Source organism: Sylvia atricapilla, chromosome 1 (assembly GCF_009819655.1).
Source record: "Sylvia atricapilla isolate bSylAtr1 chromosome 1, bSylAtr1.pri, whole genome shotgun sequence".
Classification (NCBI taxonomy): domain Eukaryota; kingdom Metazoa; phylum Chordata; class Aves; order Passeriformes; family Sylviidae; genus Sylvia; species Sylvia atricapilla.
Window position 1 is genome coordinate 36,825,232 of NC_089140.1, and position 16,139 is coordinate 36,841,370.

General features: G+C 35.5%; 1 protein-coding gene across 1 annotated transcript in view; it reads left to right on the forward strand.

Moving 5' to 3' along the window:
- Positions 1–16,139, forward strand: part of KCNH8 (potassium voltage-gated channel subfamily H member 8) — a 176,634-nt gene that overhangs the window by 40,605 nt on the left and 119,890 nt on the right. The window lies entirely within an intron of this gene.

The following is a 16,139-nucleotide window of genomic DNA, read 5'->3' on the forward strand; positions in this document are numbered from 1 at the left end:
GATGGCATCCCACTCTTCAGGTATGCTAACTGCACACCTTGGTGTCACCAGTAAATTTGCTTTATTCTTTTTTTGATAACATGATTTTGGTCTGCACACTCATGACTCCAAAGAGAGATCATGGAAAACCAAAGAGGTTGGACTTGAACAAGCTTTTATCAGGATTAATTCAGCTGAATATTTTCAGACAGATTCAAAATCTGTTAAATGGAGAATAACTGTGGGAGGCAAGAGTATAGAATTTAACTTGCTAATATCACATAAGAATAATATTTTTTAATATTATTAATATATTGGGACAGAAAAACAAGATGATATGAGACAGTTCTTGGGTACAATTGGAATCAAAGTAGAGAAAAAGAAAAGAATGAGAGAGAAATAATAATAATGGGAAATAAAGGGGACTTCAGTGCCAGTGCTCCCACAGCTCCTGTAATAATCTTATGAAGGATTGTAACTACAATTTGCATATCCAGCCAATAGGAAGATTGAGAGTTTATATTCTTACTACTTTTTAGTTATGGATATGGCATCTTTGAACTATGATCAATGGTGTTTAATTATGAACAGATTAACAACCCAAAGGAAGAATTAGGTTTGAAACTTCTTAATTAAAAAACCAAAACCAAAACAAATAAAAAACACCCAAAACCAAACAACAGCAGAAAAAACCAGCTGGGTTTTTGACTAAAAACTCACTGGCTAAAAAGCCCAGTGACTGAAATTGGAGAGTCATATCTGATTTGGGCCCTTCTACCCCATAAAATTAGAAAAGTATATCCACTAGACCATTATATTATGCAAAACGTGGTGTTCTAAAGCTAAGACCTTTGGATGAACAAAACCAGTGTATTTTAACATTTCCAAACAAAAGTAAACATACGTTTTATGAATGATTTTGTTGAATCTGAATTGATCTAAATCTATATCAAGAAAATTGCGTTGTTTAGAGATCTTCACTTTTATAAATTTCATTATGCAATACTGTTGCATCATCTTAAAATTCTGAGTATTAAAATTAATATAATAATGCAAACACTTCTCTTTGCCTTGATTCCAAGAAAACAAGATGTGTGTTGTGTTATTCTCTGTCAGTCCTCTTTCCCCAGAAAATAAACTTGGCAACTTGCTGGATGAATTAAAAAACATTAAGTTTGTGCAACTGGCCTGCAGGAGAAGCAATCTGAAGCCATAGAAAGTGTTTCAAGCCATTTATTTGGCTCTCAACACCTGAGAAGCTCGACTTGGGATACTCACCTTGAGATAGGGACCTCAGGAAGAAAGGGAGGAACTGGGGGAATCATGAGGGGAGCATGTAAGGAAAACTGCAACAGAGAAAGAAGATTTAAGTATCATGGTATAAGGAAAGGAATTATGAGAATGTTCTTTTTATAGTGGACTGCAGTTACAAAGTCAGTGGCTAGGAGCTGTGTATCCATATACCTAATGATCCTAGGGTCTTTTCCAATCTAAACAATTCTATGAATCTATTATTACACATCCCATTGAAGAAACCCAAATTTTTGTTTCACAGCTGATAATTAAGGAATGTCTATAACTCACTTGCTGTGAATCTATTGTGAAAAGCCTCCTTAGAAATTTTTTTTTCTTGCAAATATTCCTGAAATTTGAAATCAATTCAGGATTCCTTCCTCCAGGAAAGACAAGTGCAAAGCAGGAAGCTTGCATGCACCTCATTTTCCTTTGAAAACAAAGCTGGCCTGGGTATAGTTTGGGTGAAAAAGCATCACTCATGGTGCCAGCCAACCATCAGTAACTCTGTATTCTGAGATGAGGTGCTGAATGCAGTGGAAAGCCAATGGGGCACATCTGTCTCACAGCTGAGAAACAGGCTTCTTGTGAATTATCATCTTCCTGAAAAGTTTTATAGATTGCATATTAATCTTGTTATGAATGTGGACTCTGTTTACTTATGACTTTGCAGAGCAAAAAATCCTTTTGGAAATGAAACACCTCAGTTACAAAAATAGGTTGTCACAATCAATACAAATCTTGCTTACATGTCCATGTAGCAACATAAGTGTTCGGCTAGATATGGATTTTAATTTTTCTCTAAGGATTTTTTTAGAAGTAACTCATATTGGGTTTGGAAGTGAAATAAAATAAATAGGCCATTTGTCACTTCTAGTTTGGTTTGAGTTATAGAAAGTGAAAACTTACTCATTAGTTTCAACAGCTGAATACGACTGGGTTAATTACCATCAGCTCCCACTTCTTCAGCATAACTGAGAGCAGTACCTGGAAATGCCTGACGTGTCAGTAAGAAATGGAGAAAGTAATAATCAGAAATTAAATATTCAAATAATTGCATAGAAATATATTGAAAATGTGTATGTCACTGTATTTAATTGAAAATGGGGTAACATGATACAGGAATATACTTGTAGAAAGAAATCCTTAACATTGCCTCTCTTTACAGAGGAAGTGGTTAAATGTGAGTTTTATAGTTTCCTTCACTTCTTGTGGAAGCTGAAATATGTACAAAAGATTGTTAGGTTACACACTTTTCCACTGTGGGCATACAGCTGATAGAATAGTCTGCTTTAGTTGTATCTCTGGAGGGCTGGGATTTGATCAAGAGACTCAAACTCTGAATGAGGCTACTCATTCTTCTCTAGGAAAGCCAAAATGGAAGAGAAAGATGTTCAGGAAGATTAGTTGTAAAATGCTGCAAAGGCAAAGGTCCATGTGACTAACCTTTGTGTTATAAACTTTAATACTGTAGATGGAAGATCAAGATCGTGTGATTCTCAGATTCTTGCTTAATTCAAGTTTGAGGCAAATGCTATTCCTGTTCCACTCTCATTATTTCCTATCTTCTAAATCAGTCAGAGACAGACACCATAATAACCATAAAGCCCCTTTCCTAGGGATTCAGACCACCCAAATAAATAGTGATAGTTCTGGGAATTGCAGTGGCAATGAAGGAAAGAACAGGTGGGTAAATAGATGAGAAATTAGTTTGACCATTGTTTAAAGCAGAGGGCCTGGATGACCTCTACTGAAAAAACTGCTGAGAATGCCCCTGGAGAACGAAATTTAGTGTCTGTGGCCTGGAATTTGGTCCTTTAAGTGCCATTCATTTATTACAAATTTACTCATCTATTAAAATATAGGGACAAAAAGCCAAACTGAAAATCCTTTACTGAAATATCACCAGTGTATTACTTTCCAGAGCTCCAAGCATATTTACTTCTTTTGCATGCTGCAAAAATGTTGGTTAATGCATTATTGAGGCTACATCCTGAGAAGAACAAAAGCTTTGGGAAATGGTTTTCTTTATTTCTTTTCTTAATTGATTTTTTCCCTGTGTGCTGTTTTATATTTTCATTACCATGGTGCATGAAATGATAAAAAGATAACTTATCCTTATTACCTTTGGTTTCATCTTTTTTTTTTTTTTAATAAAGCCGTTTTTCATAATGACAATTAATTTACTTTAAACTTTGATTAAAATTTTATTTCATTTTAGTCTCAGTTTAAAATGCATGCATGTATTTGAATAATTTTTTGAAGTCATGCTCTTACAATTTAGAGATTATATGGACAAGGTATTTTTAAAAGCAAATTTAAATGTTAATTAAAAGCTAGTTAGTAGTGCTTCCACAGAAATAGTTAATACACTTCCTGCCTCTGAAGAACCCTTTGAAATACAGCCAGTTGGTGGGCTAGAAACATGGGCAAACACTGCTCTGGGGCAAGCCCAAAACTTAATTCTATGACAGTATTCCAATTAATTTTGAAGGATTCTAATCAATCACACATTTTTATGTAGTGAAAAATAAACTTCGAGGTATTATTGTAAAAAATTACCTTTTATGATGGCTTTGATAATACAAATATCTTAATAATATCTAAACTTCACTGTTTATGCACTTTTCTCTTTGGAATGTCTTTAATGAAGTGGGGTGAGGAAGTGAGAGGTTAACAGTCTGACCTCTGCAGACATCTGTATCCCACAGTGTCCTCTGGAAGCAGCAATGCAATTATGTCAAGAACAACTTTCCTGAATTCACCCCTACTTTTTATCATTTTTTCCCTATTTCTAATTTTTCCCTCTCTGTTGCCTTCTTTAGTATCTCTTAATCTAAATTTTGGTTCATGATTAAAGCAGCTTAGAGGGCTTTTTAAATTTTTGTGTGAATATGCTCATAAAGCACCCTAGAACATAAACATCTAACACAGTTCAAGTAGTTAGTAACACTGACAAAGGATAAGGAGTGCAGTGGGAAAAGGAAAACTCTCTCCAGTAGCCACCCTGGAAAGCAGTGGCAGCATTCACTGAAGAGCTCTGGGCAGCTGATGAATGGGGCAGTTGATTTTTCATCTGTTTTTTTTCTATTTTTATTCACTTTTATCAGAACCTCATTTAACCCTCCCTGACTTCACGACTGTTTGTTATCATTAAATGAAGGCATTAATGCCAATTGATGAATTAGCCATGAGTGATGTGTATTTATGACTTGTTAAGTTTGTCTATACACTTTCTACAGATTTACATTTATTGTAGATAAATCAGTATTAATTACTTGTGTGTGCATGGTATTTTGGTTCTGTGTAACAAACTGCTATCTTATGGAGTGACATAAGGAGGCAGTGGGAGTGGAGGGGTCGTTCTTAAACCAGTGTTAGATGCTTACTGTAAGAGGCCATCGCTATTCAGCCTTGCAGGTAAAAAGCTGGGAGAAGTGTCATATAAGAACTTGAGTATGTGGAGAAAAAAGGGAAAAAAACCACCACAGAGAGTGAAAACTGCCTCAATAATGCAGGTAGAGTTACAAAGACATAGTATTGCCAAGGCTACAACTATGGTACCTAAGACACCCCAAAACATTTGTGATTATTTCTGATGCAAATCCACTGTCTATGCTTGTGTGAGGTTATCTGACTTTAAAGGTCATGCTTCATACCTTTTGTTTGTTATTTTTGACCAAGAGTTGTAGATTTTGTGAAGCTTTTCCAGAGTTTTCATTATTGCTATTGTAACTTAAGAAAGTCAATTTCTGCTGTTTTGCAGTCTATGTAGTTACTCTATTTACTTATATTTGCACGTATGAAGTGGTCTGAAATGGAATAATTTTCCTGCATCGCAATGCAATCTACAAGTTCACACTCCTACTTCATGCAGCTTATTCTATTAGTATAAAAAGAAAACCACCAAAACCAGCAACAAAAAAAAGTACTTTTTTTTTCTCTTTCATCAGAGTAATTTCAAGTTAAGAAATTAGTTTCTACAGTATCTCATCTACAGATGCTTTTTGACATTTATTTGCAAGAAGGAAAGACATGGGTACAGTCAGGTGCATCTACTCAACATTTAGAGCCTGGCTGTGTAAATGTAGCAAAGAGCTGTTCTGATTTCTATCCTGGCTTGATGATGATGTTACCCACTTTCTGGGCTTTAAGATGATGCTAGACTTGAAGGATATTGATCACCACACCCTCCACACATGCTAAATATAAGTCCTTTTTCTGACTAACCCCTTGAAGATGGCACTTTCTACCATTCCAGCGGAGTTGAACCTCCTGACTCCAGTACTGAGGTTGAGTAGGTTAAAAGAAAGGTTTTACACTGCTTCAGTGGTTTGGCCGCCTGTTTTGCAAATAGCATTTCTGCTTATGTATATGATGCTGTTGGTTAAATTCTCCAAATTATTCTGAATTATTTTTTTACTTTCAAAACAGTATTTAAAGCAGCAATGAATTTCCACATTTATAACATCAGATTGCATAGGAAATGTGGCAGGATAATCATGTTGTAATTTATAGCTTTCTTGTACTTTTGGTGTTTTCAGTAAGTCTAATTTATGGAACCTTATTTCTGTATTTTTAGTATTTTTCTCTGTTTGCTCAGTGCCACTTTTACTTGATGAGATAAAGATATAAATATCTTGCTTTCTACAAATTATTTCTAAACTCTCAGAATGAAAAAGATGATTCTCTCTAGCATGAAAACTTTGCAATCAGATACAAACACCTGCTGCCATTTGTGAAGATATTTTTCATCACTTTCTTCAGATTGGGCTCCACAAAAACTAAGACTTCAAACTACCTCCCGCAGCAACACTGGAATTAGATTGCCCCACTCTTATACCTTTGTCCTGTAGAACACAACAGTTGTGTTGCTTTTGTCTAGCAAGTACAGTGTTAGCAACTGGAGGTTTTTTTGCTTTAAAATATTTTGGACCATTTAGAAGAATTTAGTTTAAAACCCTAGTGGAATTTGTGTGTTTTGACTGATAGAATTCTCAGAAATATTACCTGGTTCCCTTATGATACTGAGTCACTGCAGTACAGTTAATATATAACATTTACCTGGGATTTTGGAGGTTTGGGGCTTGCATTAATTATTGATCACTGGTCTATTGTTCTCCTGTGAGTCTCTTCTGTAAGTAAGGTTTGGGTTTTTTATGTTTCAGTAGCTCTTTGGGAAAAAGAAGTGGGAAGGGGTATTGGTTTTGTTTAATGGCAGAATAAAACTTTTGCTTTAGAAATGCCAAAGGGGGTTCTGATGCTTGGTCTCTTTATTTCCTGTAAAAAAGGACTAAAAATAGAACAAAGTAAGCAGACACAAGAAAGTCTAGATTTGGATAACTGTCTTCAGTCCAGTCATTATTTTGGTGTACTTCTTATCTGCACTGTTTAAGTCCTTAGGGATTCAGTTCAGAGAATTTCTGTTAGAGCAATCTCCTCCTGTGTCTGATTTCTTTCATTGAGACAATACTTAATCCAAAGTAATTTTTTCTTCTTCTAAGGTAATCAAAGTCCTGGGAATTTCACTCTCTGTGTTTATATATATACTTCTTTACTGCAAAGTTCCAGATATTTTATATCTTCAGATCATATTAATTTCTTCAGCCAAAATCTGGATTTTTCTCTAGAAGACAATCTTACAGCTATGTTCACATCAAGTCTTTCTGGTTCCCCAAGCAGCCTCTTCTATAATTATTTGTAAACCTTGAATAAATCAGGATGTCCAAGCTGAGGTACTCCTGCTATAAGCTATTGTAGTCCTTCAGGAGGTCCATAGAAACTTCATTATAAGAAATAATAGTTCATTTTTACTTCACATATCTGCTTTTCCATTAAGATTATTCTACTTGTTTATTTTACAACAAAACTCACCCTTCCATATATTTTTAGCATTCTTCCTCTGGATTTTTATGAGGTCATTCTCAGTTGAGAAATCCACTGCAAGGTGATTCGTTTTCCTTTGAATAAGGTAACTTAATTACATTCTCACCTTTAACCTTCCTCTCATCCTTTTCCACCCTCAAAATATTGGTTTTTTATAGATCTTGTTCAAGACAATGTCAGTGATCCTTATATTGAAATTCTCAGAATATTTTTATTCAGAAAGAGTTTGGGATATACTGTGTAGTTCTTTACAATAGTGCAAATAATGGAGTATGCATCTCTCCCCTCTGGAAATGGCATTTCCTGGACACTGTACATTATTTTGTGAACCATTTTAATATGATTTGTGTCAACTTTTCAGCAGAGCATTCTTGGAGCAGACTTTCTTTTCCACCGTATTATTTCAGATTAGTGTTGCTTCTCTGAGAAACCTGTGTGCAGAAATTCCTGCTGTTTACAGAGAGCTCATTTCACTGAAATAGACACAAGGGAGTCTGTTTTTTCTCCCCATTAAAATTAACTCAAGATTATCCTTTAATTTCAGGGTTTGAGAGATGAGTGTATAAATTATAAACCTTTCAAAATGGTTACTCTTAAAGTTCTGACACTTTAATATTGAAGTACAATAATTATAGGGGAAAAATCAATACAGTAAAACTCACCACTATCTGTCATGAAATTGTCATGGGAGTCATAGGAGATTGTAAAAGTGACAGTGAAAAGGCCAGAAATTATGTGTATGAGCAAGCATACATAAAAAACAGCTTTGAGCCTCTTTGAGTAACAACTTCAGGGTAGTGTAGCACTTATTTAAAATGGAAAAGTTTCTTATTCATAGAATGTAATAGCAATATGTGGTACTGAACAGATAGTGGTTTTGACATTGCTATTTAGGTATCTGGCCTGTGAAAATAAAAACAATATGCAAAACTGAGGATGCTGCATCACCCTCTGCAGAGCCCAAGTGCTGCATTAGGCAGATGGGGCTAAGAATAACCACTGTCCCTTTTGCCTTCAGTTTAAAACACGGATGTGGGTTTGGTTTTACTCTGAGGAAGCATGATTTTGTTCAGGTGGGGAACCTTGGTATGAAATGACTCACTGTCACCAGAGGAGAATAAGTATATTTATGATTCACACCTCACCGTAGTTTCTCCACAGGGCTTGGTCTGTTTCTTCCATGGTCGGTTCTGGGGCTGCATGTGTAATTTCTCCTCCTTCATTCTAGGGAATGGTGGCTGAAGGTTCCCTTTGCTCAGCATGTGAACAGTAAATACCTTCTGGCCTTGCATGGTAGAGGCATGTGGAAAGACCATAAAGATTTTCCACTCTCTTTGCACTAATATCTTTTTATATTTCTGTGTTGAAAATACTTGCTTTACGTACTTACTGATAACATTGTTTTATATAGGATATATAGAATCCACAGATTTATTTTTTTTAACATGGTCACTTTAAAGGGTAAACAAACTTCCATGAAAACTACTAATTTCAAAACCCTAGAAATTTTGCTGTGTATTCATATATGCTGTCCTTTACTTCAAAACATTCCAGATACTTTGAGTTTTCCAGACCATATCCACTTCTTCAAGTGATAAGTAAATAGTCCTTGAACTCCACATTATCACATCATAAAGAAATTCAGTTTCTTGTTTCCAGTATAAATGGATGGTATTAAGATATTTTCCAAGCCCCTGAGCTACCACTCCATAATTAATGCAGTCTCATAAGAGGAAAGGAGCATTAGATTTCAAAGAACCAGGAACATGATCTTTCAAAGCCATTTCACACTGGCTTCAAAATGTCGAGCTTATGTTCTTCCTCTCAGTTGTGCAAGAATAATGTCTGGAAATTCTCTTTCCTTGTATTCTTCTACTAGATCTCTTAGCAAAACATGTAACATATGGCTGCTCATATATTGTACTATCAGTAACAGAGCATATATTGAGTGCAAATATTCAAAGGGTTGTCCACTGCAATAGCATTATAAATAGGTTCATCAGGCATGTATGTAGTAAAGGCAAGTGTAGAATACTAAACAATATATTATGATGTGGTGAAAATTTAGTATTCTTGTAAACTGAGCACCAGTTGTGACACAGTGCTTAATACTGCAGTAAAAAAAAACTGCTTTCAACTCCTTATTTCATTTCTGCTTCAGATGAGTGATAAAGGAAGGTATGGACAGGATCACATTGATAAAGATTTTTTGATGATGTGACCCGTTGAAAATGTTTTTATTCATAAAGAGTGTTGTCTGCAAACCTTTTTCTCAGCTGAACACTTGAAAGCAAGTCATGGTCCCAAGGCTCTTAAATCATTGGGCTATATGATTTGAGCTTATGAGAATCCTATGGGTTAGTTTGATTTGTAGCAATTTCATTTCCAAATTCCAGGTGAATTTTAAACCAATAGACCAATAGGGAAAAATAAAACCAAACAGCAAATCAAATATAGCTGGATAGCTGGATTATACAAATGGTCCTTCTGCCTGGTGGATGAACTTAAAATTTCCATGTATTTTATTGGAGAAATTGCAAAACATGTTTCTCTTGGAAATGTGAACCTGTACACCCTGCTGTGCAGTGGACACTCAGAGTACACTGAACAGCAGCTGAACTTCCTCATGAGGGATATAGGATTCATTCTATCAGAAAAGCAGGCACCCAGAGACTAACTTCTGGATGACACTGTACATTGTCACAACACGCTGATGACTCATGAGTTAGTGTCTCTTGATTGCTAATGTCTTCGTTTTCCTGATTTTTTTTCCCAGTGCCATGTGCTGTTTTACTGGCAGTGCTTCAATGCCTATAAAACTGGCATGTAAATATTTGACAGCTGCAATATAGCTTTTTTAGTTACATCTGGACTGTGCACTGGCAGTCACTGCACAATCAATAAAACAAATAAAGCTCATCAAATAGCATGTAATAGTTTTTTAACTGAAAAATAAAATTTTGTCAATATCAACAAAGCTTAAGGGTGGGAAAAGAAATATTTTGTTGCAACTTTAATTCAACTGACATACATAAATTTGTAATTCCAGGTAAATATAAAAGTAAAAGCTAAGATGTGCTTTAGACAGATTATTATTTCCTTCTGAGGAAAAGATGTAGCTATTTACTTCTCCTAGTGGAGCTTAATTTTGGAGAATTTAAAAGTCATCTCTGCTGAAAGTTTTTCCCCTTTTACTATAGTTCACCCTTTACAATTGCACTGTTTATTTCAAAGGTGCTCTGTAATGAAAAATGAGCAGTCACAGCAGTGCTACTGTTTCAACAAAGTTCCTTTCAGTCTTATCTTTTAGAGTTTCGGTGGATTTAAAAGATACTGAGTTTGGAGAAGCAATAGGAGCATGAGAAAAGATTTCTAATGGAGCAACAAATGATTTTTTCCTCACTAAGATGCCAGCAGCCCATTTCACCATGAGGTTCACTATTGCTTTTGTTTTTCGCTTTGTTTCTCTTTGATACAGTCGGGCTTTTTGGTCTGCTTTCTTATAGGAATAGGTAATTTTAATGGTCATGCAGAAAGCTGCAGTCATTATTCCATTATTGACTGGATGCACTAACAGCAGTGAAAGCTGGGTTCGAGATCGTTAAACACCGAGTCTCTTAAGTGGCTTAGGATCTTGTGTTTATCAATAAGACTGGGAAATGGTTTAGCAACCAGATGCCCGAATTTTGCTTAGGTATCTCCATGCTGAACTGCATTGTAGATTAACTCCTCTTGTAGCTAAAAAAATTGTATACAGTAAAGCATTTTTACTGTCAGACTAAATATTATTGTAAATACAAAGCGAAAGTTTTATTTCTTAGCTGCTGAATTCAGAACTTTTCTACTTACTGTAAATTATTCCTGTCAGTTCAGGTCAAGTAGGAACTATGGAAGCTCACCCCTTCAGCTGAGTCCATAGGGCTGGGTACTTCAAATACTGATTCATAACTCTAAATCTATAGCTGCTATCCAATTTTATGAATACACATAATGAAATGAGTAGGCCAATTAAACCAATTATAAAGGTTACAGTGAGTTACAGTGATAGGTCTTCTGTTCATCCATCCAAACTTGTACTTTATAATGCAATAGTTTTACCTTTCACTGTGCTACAAATTCATTGCAATATGAATTCATTTTTAGAGAAGAGTGGGAGGAATTATAGCTATAATCAGCTTTTTTCCTGACTTGCTTAGATCTAGATAAATCTTCCCCTCACATTAGTGACCCAGTCAACTGTACTGAGATTTTTCAAGAGAAATTTTAATGTCTAGAAGTGTGTGCATTATAAAAATCATCTTGGTCTCGATCAGATTCAAAGGACACTAGCTGGCAAATGATTTTGAGCTCTAATTAAATTCACTTGCATCCAAATGTGCTGACATAACACTAAATGTTTTCACACACTACTTTAATCATTCAATTAATCAGCAATCTTAACCGTTAATGTGGTCATGTTCTCCGTCGTGGTAATTTGCATGAACCCAGAATGAGATTTCCCTTGTTAAGTTGCCTGTGTACAAACTGTGGAATCAAATCTAAGTGTAGTACATCCTTTCATCCAGAAGAATTGTGGACTGTTCTGCAATCTGTAGAGTAATTGTGTGAGTCACTGGCTTATTTAATGCAGCTTCTTTGATTGCTAATTTTTTTTTTTCTTTTGTAGGGTTTTTTCTTCCTCTTTAATTCTTAAATAATACAACATTTAAAATTAGAATGGTTGTTGGCTTTCCTCAGTTGCAGGAGAATTCAGGTGTTCTCTTCATGAAAACTTCCAGACTTTGATCGAAAAGAACTGGGGAAGCACAATGATGAGATTTATAGCAGACATAGCCCCAGTATTAAAGGAAAAATCCTTTTGTCATTTTTTGCTATATATGACAGTAGGATTCATGAAGGGAGTGCAGAATATATAACACAGTGTCATTACAAACAGTCAGATAAATTTTGGGCATTAATTAGGGGGAAGAGTATTGCATAGAGCCTTTTTCTTTAATTATCTCAATTCTAAAACAATCATGGCATGTTTGCTGAATAAGATTCTCTGTATCAGATGGCATGAGATCTAAAATTCTGTTGCTCCAGTTATGATTTTTTGGGTATCACACCATTGAAACAGGGTAACACTGTCTAAGCCTGTGATTGAAGGTGTAGTTATCATGGTTCTGGTTTGTCCTATTTGATTGTCTCTGGCTTTATGCTGTGTTTCTGGCAGAGATTTCTGAAAACCACATGAGTCTTCCATTGATCAATGTCCTGTCCTATCCAGTATGTTCTACTTTTGAAATGAAGGCAGGCATGCAACCTCCTAATAGTTTTCCTTCAAAGTTTCATGTGAAAAAGCAACTTGATCTTCATGGAAAATAAGCTTAAAGTAATAGAATCACAAATGAAAGAAATCTGCTTTTAAATCATGCTGGCAGGCTGGGACCTCTCTCATATTCATCCATCTTTGCTGACTTGCTGCTAAAGCAAAACCTCATGGATTTTGGATATTTTGTGTTTAGGCTTCTTTTTCCATCTTAGCAGAAGCACTTTTAAATTATCTTTCACACAACTTTCAAAGGCTTGGACAAACAATTGAGTATTTTTATCCAAAGCTGATATACAAATATCCAAATTGAATTTCTTTTATTTATTTTGCAGAGACTTACAGTCTCTGAGCTGAAACATCAGGTCAAATGGTTAAAAAAGCATCCAGTCTGCCCAGTCTCTCGACTCTGGCCCTCGCATTCCCAGCTCAGAAACTTTCACTGCTGGGATCAAGGCCCCTTCCCTATGGGTGGCTCCAGTGACCCCATAGGTGCCCACTGGACTCCCTGCACACCCCACACTCACACAGTCAGAGCAGGTTTCCCTCTCCAATCCATCCCAGCTTTCCCAGAGCAGAGCCTCAGATGACTCCTTCCATAAAGCCATTCATTCATGGCAGAGCAACACAGAAACAGCCCCAGCTGGTGCCTCTGGGGAGGACCCTTGGCAAAGGAAACCCAAGGATTTTATACCCTCTCTATACCTCCTCACACGTGTCTCTCTCCTGAGCCTTCTGCTCCTGCTGTGTCTCCCAGAGTCTATCCATCCAGCTGGCACCACCCATCCTTGTGCTCTTTGCTAGCCAAAGGGTTGGCAGCTCATGGTCTCTTGTCTCAGGCTCCCCCCAGCACCTCAATCTGCATCTCAGTGTGCAGTTGGCAAAGCGAGCTACCTGCACCAGATTTAGTCCTCAATAGTCCAAATCAGATCTTTCTTACACAGATTTGCAGCAGTTCTATTTTGTTGTTCCAAAGGCTCAGGGTTACATCTTTCTCAATAGATCAAGTATTTTACTTGGATGTATTTTCTTATCTAAAAATAAAATTAAAAGGAAACCAGTAGTCTAATATTGTCTCCCGATCAACCAACCTGATCAATAGAAGAACTTAATATTCCAGCCAATGTGTTGAAAGAGTAACACAGAATTTAACCTCTATATTTTTATGGGAGTGTTGCAATCTGCACACAAACATATATCAAAAGATACAGACTAACTGGTTTGTATCTCTCATTGCAATTTTCCCACTACAAGTTCAAAAATAATCAAATGTGTTGTCTTCCAGTCCATAAATTATTCTAAGGAAAATGTAATTTATTTTATTCTAGATTTTTAAATCTAGATAGTTATTATTGAAGATAATGAAATTAAATGCTGGATTTTTTTTTATTTGTGTCACAACAAAGACTGAATAATAGAAATTTCACCCTCAATGCTTGTTTTTTGAAATATTTTATGGTGTTTTACATACACAAGTAATAGCGAGTGATATTAAAGATTTGTAGCTATAAAAATATATTACAGAACTAAACAAACTTTTAACCAGAACATTTCAAGGTATGGGTTTGTTGGGCTTTTGTTGTTTGTTTTTTTAATTTGCTTTATGTAATAAGTAAATATTAATTGCTACAAATGTTACTGAAGAATTAGATGATACATGTAATTTCTGGGCATAATGTTTCTTGGTCCTTTTTTTAGTATGACAAGAATATTTTCAGCGAATTATTTAGATATGCCCCTTAGTGTGGGATTTAGGTGCATCTCTCATTATCTTATTTGAAATTCAAGCTCAACAAGAACAGAAAATATAATTCTGATTGTAGTTTCTGATGCTTTCGTGTGGTACTCAAAGAGTTCAGTAAAATTAGGCTTACAAGCCTTATCAGACACCTGCTGATATTAAAAGAAAAAATTGTTGCTATTGTAGCTTGTGCTAGATTGGCATTTTTAAGTAAACTGGTTTACTCCATGAGTGTTAAAGTAACCACAATCATTCTGGGTTTATTTTGGTGTAAATGACAATAGAGTTTGGCCACCTTAAGTTTTTCATAAAATCAGGTATGCTTGGTAAGCTCCAGTGTATTCCTGTTCAAAATGACATTCATTCACTACTGAACATCCTCTCTACCTTTTCTGTCCTTTCGGTCTTCCATATTCTGCTTCATACAATTCTCAACAATTACACTTAAAAAGAAATACAAAACTCCACAGCAGTCTTTGCATCACATAATTGCATCTTAGACAACAAAAAACAGGGAAGTAAATTAATTTGCTAGCTACAAATGTATTTGGTATGAATGATTTGCTGGTCTTGCACTGTCACACTTTCATTATGCACTGCAAGCATATGATTTGAATTCTTTTGGCAGTGTGGGGATTCAGTTTTGTGTTGACAGGGGGAGCAGCATGTTAGTGCATGAATGGTAATGATACTTATTCCCCAGTTAGGCAAATAAAAATGACAGGTTAAGTCAAGCACTGCACTGAACCAGAATGCATTTTAAAAACACAGTATTTGGTAAATGAGAAAAGACTGTTTTAACATAACAATCTCTTATTGAAAGAATTTAATTAAATTTATACAAAATGTGGGTAACTGAAGGAAAGTCTTGAGAGAAAATTGATCATTTACTAAACCTCCATTGTCTTTAAAATACTGAAAGAAGTATAAGAGTAGTATTTTATCCCTCAGGTAATTAAAGAGTAAAATAGCTGAAGTTGTTGGGATTTCACAGTTGTAGAGTTCTTCTGACAGTTCAGATTGAAAACAGATTTATTTTTCCTCTATTTTAGTGCATGAATTCTGTCCCTCCCTTCCCAATCATAAATAATATATCTCTGTATGGGGATTAGGTATATCCACCTGAGTTTTCCATTAAAATAATTCATTTCTTTCTCTTTAAATTTATGAATATTTATCAAGGGATTATGGGTTAGTTAATAGTATTTCCCCTTAATATATACACATGAATTCACTTGCACATAAGCCTGAAAAATGAGAGGTATCTATCTTGGGACTAGATTGCTTCCTAAGCTCCTGCTAGCAAGCTCTAAGGTAAACATTCCTTAACAAGCAATGGGTAAAAAATAGTCTTTCTCAATGTGAAATGTAGACAGAGACTGCCCACAAATTTATTTTTTTTTTCTCTTCAAGATAAGGAAACACAGGCAAAAAATCTCTATGAGAAGTTCATGTGTTGTCTAGAAAGGGTCTCCCTGATAACTGAAAAGGACTGTAAAGGGCCAGAATTGTTCAGATTTGATTGTTCAAATGTTCAGAATTGTAATAGGCTGAAGGTGAAGTTCTGAGGTACAAAGTCTTCTAAAACATTTCAGAGAGGGTTGGGAATAAGCTATTAGGCTGCCACTAGAGTCAACTCTTATTTGCCCAAGATTTGAAATCAAATTAGGACACCACATTTGGTTGATTGATATCCATGTCAATATGCTATACAAATTGCGTGTATAATACGTGATATCTGCAGCTTAAACACACTGAAAAAGTAAAGAGCATTAAGTATAACAGAATGGTGAATCTGTGATGTGCCTGTTTCATGTGGGAGAACATGGTGGGGCTCCAAAAGACAGGTGACTGATTATGGATGAAACCTTTTTTTCCTCAAAAACAAACAAAACAAAACAAAACAAAACAAAACAAAACAAATGAACA